The sequence below is a fragment of the Oncorhynchus masou genome, unplaced genomic scaffold (assembly GCF_036934945.1).
Source record: "Oncorhynchus masou masou isolate Uvic2021 unplaced genomic scaffold, UVic_Omas_1.1 unplaced_scaffold_1499, whole genome shotgun sequence".
Taxonomy (NCBI): Eukaryota; Metazoa; Chordata; class Actinopteri; order Salmoniformes; family Salmonidae; genus Oncorhynchus; species Oncorhynchus masou.
The window spans coordinates 12,340-23,644 of NW_027005000.1; positions in this window are offsets into that span (position 1 = coordinate 12,340).

Below are 11,305 nucleotides of genomic sequence, written 5' to 3' on the forward strand. Positions count from 1 at the left end.
CCACCACGCTGCGTTTTGGTCCGCCTCTCCTTCAAGTAAAGAAAACCATTACACCTGATGGAGACAGTTTAACTGTTCATAGTGTTCCTGATGGAGACAGTTTAACTGTTCATAGTGTTCCTGCTGGAGACAGTTTAACTGTTCATAGTGTTCCTGATGGAGACAGTTTAACTGTTCATAGTGTTCCTGATGGAGACAGTTTAACTGTCCATAGTGTTCCTGATGGAGACAGTTTAACTGTCCATAGTGTTCCTGATGGAGACAGTTTAACTGTTCATAGTGTTCCTGATGGAGACAGTGTAACTGTTCATAGTGTTCCTGATGGAGACAGTTTAACTGTTCATAGTGTTCCTGATGGAGACAGTGTAACTGTTCATAGTGTTCCTGATGGAGACAGTGTAACTGTTCATAGTGTTCCTGATGGAGACAGTTTAACTGTTCATAGTGTTCCTGATGGAGACAGTGTAACTGTTCATAGTGTTCCTGCTGGAGACAGTTTAACTGTTCATAGTGTTCCTGATGGAGACAGTTTAACTGTTCATAGTGTTCCTGATGGAGACAGTTTAACTGTTTATCGCGTATCACCCATTCCCCTGATCTTTCAGTTTGGCTTCTGAATGAACTGTCATCTCCTCTTTGATGCGATAACGGTCACAGGGAATGAAGGTGGAGGGAATCCTTCATTTCATGTTGAGATGTGAATCATTTGGAAGAGGCTGTGGCTGTATTCCATATATGGATCAATACAATTGTCTGGTATGTTTCAGGTTTGCGATCTTTCGCTCTCGTTGAACTCTGCATTGTAGGCAGAGAACATAGACAAAGAGGATACCTCCTAAATGGCACCCTATTTCCTAAAGTAGTGCTCTACATTGGGCATAGTGTGCCATTTGGAACTCACCCAGAGGCTGTCCCTATGGCTCTTAAGCTCTTTCGACCCCAAGAACAAAAACACTCCCAAGAAAACCCTGTTCTAGCCCCTTAAACCAGCAACTCCATATGAACACACTGCCTCCAACCCAAACACACACACACACACACACACACACACACACACACACAGTTTTAATCAGTTCCTCTCCGTACACACACACTCCCTACCAGTCCCTCAAATGAAGACATCAAAGCTATGTGTAACTGAAAGACGGGAAGGAGTGAGGGGAGGTGGGGAGGTGTGCATGTTTTAATAAAAAAATGATCTGGATGTTTGAAATTGTAATGAGATTTCAATCCGTTTCTGTCAGCTTGAGAGGATGGGTGGTGTGAATTGACTAACATCCCTGCTAGCGTGCACACGCACACACACACACACACACACACACATAGACAGACAGACAGACACACAGACGCACAGACGCGCACACACGCACACACACGCACACACATAGACAGACAGACAGACACACAGACGCACAGACGCGCACATGGACAGACACACACACACAGACGCACACACACACACACACACACACATAGAAACAGTGGGTTGGGGAGCAGTAAGCCTGTCTGTGGAGGTGTGTGACGACCTCTAACCTATTACAGCACAGAGGGAGTGATCACTGCTAGCGGCTGTACAGGAGGGTTATTGATACTCCAGAGAAAGGCAGCTCATTTAATCAGAGGATTAATCAGGTAGAACAGGGCAGGATAATGCCAGAGTAGGAAAGCACCGTGCTTCACCTCTCTACTGAGGAGCCAATCCACACAACTTGTATGAACCAATGAATGAATGAAATAGCATACGTATGTAACATATCCTGTGTGTGGCTGCCTTCCATATCCATATCCTCCTCTGCTGTGTTTGAGACAGAGGCCTCCAGTCCCATAGAGGCAGTAAACAGTGGTGGAGACAGAGGCCTCCAGTCCCATAGAGGCAGTAAACAGTGGTGGAGACAGAGGCCTCCAGGCCCATAGAGGAGGCAGTAAACAGTGGTGGAGACAGAGGCCTCAGGCCCATAGAGGAGGCAGTAAACAGTGGTGGAGACAGAGGCCTCCAGGCCCATAGAGGCAGTAAACAGTGGTGGAGACAGAGGCCTCCAGGCCCATAGAGGAGGCAGTAAACAGTGGTGGAGACAGAGGCCTCCGGGCCCATAGAGGCAGTAAACAGTGGTGGAGACAGAGGCCTCCAGGCCCATAGAGGCAGTAAACAGTGGTGGAGACAGAGGCCTCCAGGCCCATAGAGGCAGTAAACAGTGGTGGAGACAGAGGCCTCCAGGCCCATAGAGGAGGCAGTAAACAGTAGTGGAGACCTACTGAGCTACAGCACCACAGGCTGTGGTGGTCAATAACACAAGGCAGGTAGACAGACTGGGAGTGATGAAGAGGACTGAGGAATGGGAGTGATGAAGATGACTGAGGACTGGGAGTGATGAAGAGGACTGAGGACTGAGAGTGATGAAGAGGACTGAGGACTGAGAGTGATACTGAGGACTGAGAGTGATGAAGAGGACTGAGGACTGAGAGTGATGAAGAGGACTGAGGAATGGGAGTGATGAAGAGGACTGAGGAATGGGAGTGATGAAGAGGACTGAGGAATGGGAGTGATGAAGAGGACTGAGGACTGAGAGTGATGAAGAGGACTGAGGACTGGGAGTGATGAAGAGGACTGAGGACTGAGAGTGATGAAGAGGACTGAGAGTGATACTGAGGACTGAGAGTGATAAAGAGGACTGAGAGTGATGACTGAGGACTGAGAGTGATGAAGAGGACTGAGGAATGGGAGTGATGAAGAGGACAGAGGACTGGGAGTGATGAAGATGACTGAGGACTGGGAGTGATGAAGAGGACTGAGGACTGAGAGTGATGAAGAGGACTGAGGACTGAGAGTGATACTGAGGACTGAGAGTGATGAAGAGGACTGAGGACTGAGAGTGATGAAGAGGACTGAGGACTGAGAGTGATGAAGAGGACTGAGGACTGGGAGTGATGAAGAGGACTGAGGACTGAGAGTGATGAAGGGGACTGAGGACTGAGAGTGATGAAGAGGACTGAGGACTGAGAGTGATGAAGGGGACTGAGGACTGAGAGTGATGAAGAGGACTGAGGACTGAGAGTGATGAAGAGGACTGAGGAATGGGAGTGATGAAGAGGACTGAGGACTGGGAGTGATGAAGAGGACTGAGGACTGGGAGTGATGAAGAGGACTGAGGACTGGGAGTGATGAAGAGGACTGAGGACTGAGAGTGATGAAGGGGACTGAGGACTGAGAGTGATGAAGAGGACTGAGGACTGAGAGTGATGAAGGGGACTGAGGACTTAACTCCTCGTCTCTGTCTCTCTCAGTCGCTCTCTGTTTGTCTGGGGAGCAGGCCTACGGGATTATACACAGATGTATGAATGATTCATTTTTGCTCTGTAGAGTGTGTGCCCTGACTGGGAAATGGAAAGGAGAGGAGGTGGAGAAAGAGAGATACAACGCAGACAGCAACAGACACTACAACCCCCACAATGCATCAGGGACATTCATTATTACAACTCTATGGTGATTCATATGCAGAAAATACCCTACATTCCTCTTGTAGGCCACAGAAACAACATCATCATTTCTATTTTACATTCCCCATGAAATAGCATGCATAGATTATCTAAGAGATAATTAAGACATACTAAATAATTAGGTGAACAATAATGTTAATTCATGAATATTAAATGAATAATGTGTGGATACAGGCTCTCGGGACGTGGCATTGAGATTGATAGTACAGCCTTGATAAGACCTTCTCCACTGCTAGGAAGACACTGCTGTTGCTGTTGCCTCGCATTGGCAATATTCACCCTGGTACCATCATCTCACCACTGTAGTTACACACTCATGTATTATTTACCAGAAGTGTGGTAAATGTGAGGGTCAATGTGGCTTGGCCTGGCTGCTGTATCCATCTTTGTGTAAAGCTGTGGGATTTTCAGATGTTTTCATTGGTTGATTGATTGATTGATTGATTGATTGATTGATTGGTTGGTTGGTTGGTTGATTGGTTGGTTGATTTCTGAATGACTGTGTGTTTTGATTTCAAGAGCAGATTCATACCACCTGGTTCTGGCCACCCTAACCCATACCACCTGGTTCTGGCCACCCTAACCCCATACCACCTGGTTCTGGCCACCCTAACCCATACCACCTCACTCACTTACTGTTCTTCTCCTTCTATTCCAACTTGGCCTTTGTGGAGAGAGATCTTCTAGTTGGTGTGCATGTGTATGTGCATGTGTGCATGTGTGTGTCCACAGTGTGGCAAGTAGAGTGGTTGGGGTTGGGTTTGATATGTGGACGAGATAGACACCAGTGAGGCAGAGTGAGTCTGGTACCAAAATAATACAATAATGGTTACCAACTGATATAAATCCAGTGTGTGTGTGAGAGAGAGAGAGAGAGAGAGAGAGAGAGAGAGAGAGAGAGAGAGAGAGAGAGAGGAGAGAGGGGAAATACACACACACACACACAACCCTCCAGTCCAGTGGAGAGCCCATTGCGTGAGAGCCTGTTTCATTACATTTCAGATTAGGTCAAGCTGCTGTTACCTGCTAAGGCTTCTTGGGAAATGAGGCTGGCTGCATTCTCCCTGCTTCTCGTGACCTTGGAGGTCATTTGGAGGAAGGATGCATTCATCACTGTGACACATGTATGCTGTGGTAGAGAGGAGGAGGAAGGGAGAAGGGGAGGAGAGAGAGGTTGATAGCCACCATGCTAGACTGTTATCCCCACCACAACACCCATGCTAGATTGTTATCCCCACCACAACACCCATGCTAGACTGTTATCCCCACCACAACACCCATGCTAGACTGTTATCCCCACCACAACACCCATGCTAGACTGTTATCCCCACCACAACACCCATGCTAGACTGTTATCCCCACCACAACACCCATGCTAGACTGTTATCCCCACCACAACACCCATGCTAGACTGTTATCCCCACCACAACACCCATGCTAGACTGTTATCCCCACCACAACACCCATGCTAGACTGTTATCCCCACCACAACACCCATGCTAGACTGTTATCCCCACCACAACACACTCCAGCAACCCTTTGAGAAAACACAGTGCTACACCTCAGATTGCAGATTGAAAACACAGCCTCATTTTCCCCCTCTATAACACTAAATGAAGAGTTTACTTTACGTTACGGCAATACTTTTGTTTGCCTCATAAGAGCTTAGAATATGCATAATAGAATATTCATGCCGTGACCTCTACTTCTTAGTGTTTTTAATACGCATACTAGGTTAAAGGATAACAACTGGCACTGGGAATCAAGTTTAGCTGTTTGTCTTTAGTGTTTTTAATACGCATACTAGGTTAAAGGATAACAACTGGCACTGGGAATCAAGTTTAGCTGTTTGTCTTTAGTGTTTTAAATACGCATACTAGGTTAAAGGATAACAACTGGCACTGGGAATCAAGTTTAGCTGTTTGTCTTTAGTGTTTTAAATACGCATACTAGGTTAAAGGATAACAACTGGCACTGGGAATCAAGTTTAGCTGTTTGTCTTTAGTGTTTTTAATACGCATACTAGGTTAAGGGATAACAACTGGCACTGGGAATCAAGTTTAGCTGTTTGTCTTCCTAGTCCAGTTCCTATTCACATTCATTAACTCATCCACGTCTCCTTTTGGTCCATGGCTTCAAATGCACTCATGTCCTGCTCATCAATATGACACACGCACACAGGGAGCGTCTGAGGGGATAAGAGTATTGATCAGAGTGAAGTCAAGATCAGCCTCTATTGTGTCTGACTCCCCAGCCCAGAATGACAGACAGATGATGGGTGGCAACATTCGGCCAGCGGGCCAAAACCGTCCTGCAAGGGATTTTTTGCCCCCCAAAGTTTTAGACGTTAGCACTTAGCGCTGCTAGCACACCTCCTCCGAAACAACCGTGAGTGAACATGTCAGGTGCTGCTGAGGCGCCAGCAGGTTTTGAAGGATAACAGTGTGAAGAGGCTTTGATGGCTGTGCTGCTCTTCACTTCCAGCCCCTCAGAAAGACATGCTCATCACAAGTCTAGATAAACAGAGTGTGTGCGTGTTTGTTAGTGGTGCGTGTGTGCGTGTTTGTTAGTGGTGTGCAGGTCAGCTGTTTCTTCACACTACCCGCCCACAATTAAAAATAACCCATCCACAACCGCCCAACAATATGTGATAAAGTAAAAATCTGATGCTCCCCATGTCGCTTCTCTCTGTCATTATATGTTGCCCCAGAAGAATAAATAAATACTTGCTCAACAGAATAATGATCGATAGAATGAATGCTTCAATCTAGTCTCTGTCATCTTTGTTCAGGGAGCAAAGACCTTTAGGGACTGGGGAGAAAATGCAATATCACAAAAAAATGAAAAGATTTTCTGTAAAGGAGGCTGCATGGCCTCCCTGACAAAGGCCATGCAGCCGAAACACTTCAGAGTTATTACACTTTGTTCCCATTGAACATACAAATAAAGGCCTTTTAATGAATTATATGAAGAGTGCCTTGGTCCTCCTTTCTTTTCATGACATCAGTTAGACCGGTTGTAAGGAAAAAGAAAGCTGTGAAAACGACTCAATGTTTTTCTGATAAGGTTTCAGTTTGGCGATGCATATGTGATGTGGTTGAAATAGTCTACTATCAGCTTTTATGATGAAGACAGCACATCTACAGATCTGGAGGGACACAGAAATGGAGCGATAGAGAAAGAGAGCAATCACAAGCCAATGTTTGCCGGTAGTTAATTGTTCATTTGTATCCCATAAAGGTAGCCAATTATGTTTGTGTATAATAAATCTGATAAACAGTGTGTGGTTGTGACTCTCTATCTTACAATTGAGCCACAATAGACTATCTAATGCCCACGAGGCTAGCATCGGTAGCATGTTTCTACTTGAGTGAAATTGGTAAAGTAACAGTACTTTTACTTGAGTAAAATGTCATTCAAGTAACAGTACAGGAACCCACCAGATACAACCCTAATTCTGTAAACAAGGGCACCCTCATAGACGTCATCCTGACCAACTGGCCCTCCAAATACACCTCCGCTGTCTTCAACCAGGATCTCAGCGATCACTGCCTCATTGCCTGTATCCGCTACGGAGCCGCAGTCAAACGACCACCCCTCATCACTGTCAAACTCCCTAAAACACTTCTGTGAGCAGGGCTTTCTAATCGACCTGGCCTGGGTATCCTGGAAGGACATTGACCTCATCCCGTCAGTTGAGGATGCCTGGTCATTCTTTAAAAGTAACTTCCTCACCATTTAGATAAGCATGCTCCGTTCAAAAATGCAGAACTAAGAACAGATATAGCCCTTGGTTCACTCAGACCTGACTGCCTCGACCAGCACAAAAACATCCTGTGGCGGACTGCAATAGCATCGAATAGTCCCCGCGATATGAAACTGTTCAGGGAAGTCAGGAACCAATACACGCAGTCAGTCAGGAAAGCTAAGGCCAGCTTCTTCAGGCAGAAATTTGCATCCTGTAGCTCCAACTCCAAAAAGTTCTGGGACACTGTGAAGTCCATGGAGAACAAGAGCACCTCCTCCCAGCTGCCCACTGCACTGAGGCTAGGTAACACGGTCACCACCGATAAATCCATGATTATCGAAAACTTCAACAAGCATTTCTCAACGTCTGGCCATGCCTTCCGCCTGGCTACTCCAACCTCGGCCAACAGCTCCGCCCCCCCCCGCGGCTACTCGCCCAAACCTCTCCAGGTTCTCCTTTACCCAACTCCAGATAGCAGATGTTCTGAAAGAGCTGCAAAACCTGGACCCGTACAAATCAGCTGGGCTTGACAATCTGGACCCTCTATTTCTGAAACTATCCGCCGCCATTGTCGCAACCCTATTACCAGCCTGTTCAACCTCTCTTTCATATCGTCTGAGATCCCCAAGGATTGGAAAGCTGCCGTAGTCATCCCCCTCTTCAAAGGGGGACACACCCTGGACCCAAACTGTTACAGACCTATATCCATCCTGCCCTGCCTATCTAAGGTCTTCGAAAGCCAAGTCAACAAACAGGTCACTGATCATCTCGAATCACACCGTACCTTCTCCGCTGTGCAATCTGGTTTCCGAGCCGTCACGGGTGCACCTCAGCCACGCTCAAGGTACTAAACGATATCATAACGGCCATCGATAAAAGACAGTACTGTGCAGCCGTCTTCATCGACCTTACCAAGGCTTTTGACTCTGTCAATCACCATATTCTTATCGGCAGACTCAGTAGCCTTGGTTTTTCTGATGACTGCCTTACCTGGTTCACCAACTACTTTGCAGACAGAGTGCAGTGTGTCAAATCGGAGGGCATGCTGTCCGGTCCTCTGGCAGTCTCTATGGGGGTGCCACAAGGTTCTATTCTCGGGCCGACTCTTTTCTCTGTATATATCAATGATGTTGCTCTTGCTGCAGGTGATTCCCTGATCCACCTCTACGCAGACGACACCATTCTATATACTTCCAGCCCGTCCTTGGACACTGTGCTATCTAACCTCAAACAAGCTTCAATGCCAACACTCCTTCCGTGGCCTCCAACTGCTCTTAAACGCTAGTAAAACCAAATGCATGCTGTTCAACCGTTCGCTGCCTGCACCCGCACGCCTGACTAGTATCACCACCCTGGATGGTTCCGACCTTGAATATTTGGACATCTATAAGTACCTAGGTGTCTGGTTAGACTGTAAACTCTCCTTCCAGACTCATATCAAACATCTCCAATCGAAAATCAAATCTAGAGTCGGCTTTCTATTTCGCAACAAAGCCTCCTTCACTCATGCCTCCAAACTTACCCTAGTAAAACTGACTATCCTACCGATCCTCGACTTCGGCGACGTCATCTACAAAATAGCTTCCAACACTCTACTCAGCGAACTGGATGCAGTTTATCACAGTGCCATCCGTTTTGTCACTAAAGCACCTTATCCTCTTGATGCTATGGGGGCGCTATTTCATTTTTGGATGAAAAACGTTCCCGTTTTAAACAAGATATTTTGTCACAAAAAGATGCTCGACTATGCATATAATTGATAGCTTTCGAAAGAAAACACTCTGACGTGTCCAGAACTACCAAGATATTTTCTGTGCGTGCCCTAGAACGTGAGCTTCAGGCAAAACCAAGATGAGACGGCATCCAGGAAATGAGCAGGATTTTTGAGGCTCTGTTTTCCATTGTCTCCTTATATGGTGAATGCGAGAGGAGTAAGTCTGCCCTTTCTGTCGTTTCCCCAAGGTGTCTGCAGCATTGTGACGTATTTGTAGGCATATCATTGGAAGATTGACCATAAGAGACCACATTTACCAGGTGTCCGCCAGGTGTCCTGCGCCGAAATTGGTGCGCAAAAGTCAGCTGCAAGTATTTTTCCATGGAATTTAGAGAAGAATGCAAGCTTCCACGAACGATATATCAATGAAGAGTTATGTGAAAAAACACCTTGAGGATTGATTCCAAACAACGTTTGCCATGTTTCGGTCGATATTATGTAGTTAATTCGGAAAAAGTTTGACGTTGTAGGTGACTGAATTTTCGGTTCGTTTCGGTAGCCAGATGCGATGTAGAAAACGGAACGATTTCATTTGTGAAAATGTTGCGTGCTAAATGCTACTCAAAATGCTAAGCTAGCTTAGCATACTCTTACACAAATTAGTCAATTTCTATGGTTCAAAAGCATATTTTGAAAATCTGAGATGACAGTGTTGTTAAGAAAAGGCTAAGCTTGAGAGCAGGCGCATTATTTTCATTTTATTTGCGATTTTCAGAAATCGTTAACGTTGCGTTATGCTAATGAGCCTGAGGCTTTAGTCACGATCCCGGATCCGGGATGGGGAGTTTCAAGAGGTTAAACCACCCACCACTGCGACTTGTATGCTCTAGTCGGCTGGCCCTCGCTACATATTCGTCGCCAGACCCACTGGTTCCAGGTCATCTACAAGTCCATGCTAGGTAAAGCTCCGCCTTATCTCAGTTCACTGGTCATGATGGCAACACCCACCCGTAGCACGCGCTCCAGCAGGTGTATCTCACTGATCATCCCTAAAGCCAACACCTCATTTGGCCGCCTTTCGTTCCAGTTCTCTGCTGCCTGTGACTGGAACGAATTGCAAAAATCGCTGAAGTTGGAGACTTTTATCTCCCTCACCAACTTCAAACATCTGCTATCTGAGCAGCTAACCGATCGCTGCAGCTGTACATAGTCTTATCGGTAAATAGCCCACCCAATTTTACCTACCTCATCCCCATACTGTTTTTATTTATTTACTTTTCTGCTCTTTTGCACACCAATATCTCTACCTGTACATGACCATCTGATCATTTATCACTCCAGTGTTAATCTGCAAAATTGTAATTATTCGCCTACCTACTCATATCTTTTGCACACAATGTATATAGACTCTTTTTTTTCTACTGTGTTATTGACTTGTTTATTGTTTACTCCATGTGTAACTCTGTGTTGTCTGTTCACACTGCTATGCTTTATCTTGGCCAGGTCGCAGTTGCAAATGAGAACTTGTTCTCAACTAGCCTACCTGGTTAAATAAAGGTGAAATAAAAATAAAATTAAAAATCTACTTGAGTAAAATGTCATTAAAGTAACAGTACTCCTACTTGAGTAAAATGTTATTAAAGTAACAGTACTCCTACTTGAAAAAAAGGTAATTGAAGTAACATATACTACTACTTGAGTAAAATGTAATCAAAGTAACAGTACTTCTACTTGAGTATGATATTCCAGTACCTTTTCCATCCCTGTTAGTGAGGGAAAAAGAGGGAGAGAGGAAAAGACGGAGGGAGTGAGTGAGTGACCAAGTGTGAATAGGTGAGTGAGTGAATGTCAGCTGTTCCCATGAACAAGTAACAGATGAGGGATTGAATGGGTGAAAGAATTAGACGTGGCTACCACGTTGCAAGAGCGTGAAGCAAACCTGTGCCCATGAGCAGATATGAAGAGTGCCTTGGTCCTCCTTTATTTTGATGACATCAGTTAGACCGGTTGTAAGAAAAAAGACTGTGTGACTGTGTAAGAATGAAGTCTTGCTTCTCGCTCATCGCAATGTTGCTAGTGCAACATCATTTTGTTGACTCTACCTTAAATATATGGAAAAGGTCATTTGTAACAACATTCAGGTAACCTTAGCAAAATGATCTAATTATCAAGGTCAATGTACCATACTACTATGGCTTACCCTGTAAAACAACACATTTCACTGCACCTATGTATCTGGTGTATGTGACAGAAAAAATATTTTTATTTTATTTACTTTTTAAAAACTTTTTGGTGAGTCTGCGTTCCAGCGTGCATCTGTGTGGATCCATCTGCCCCTGTGTTAATGG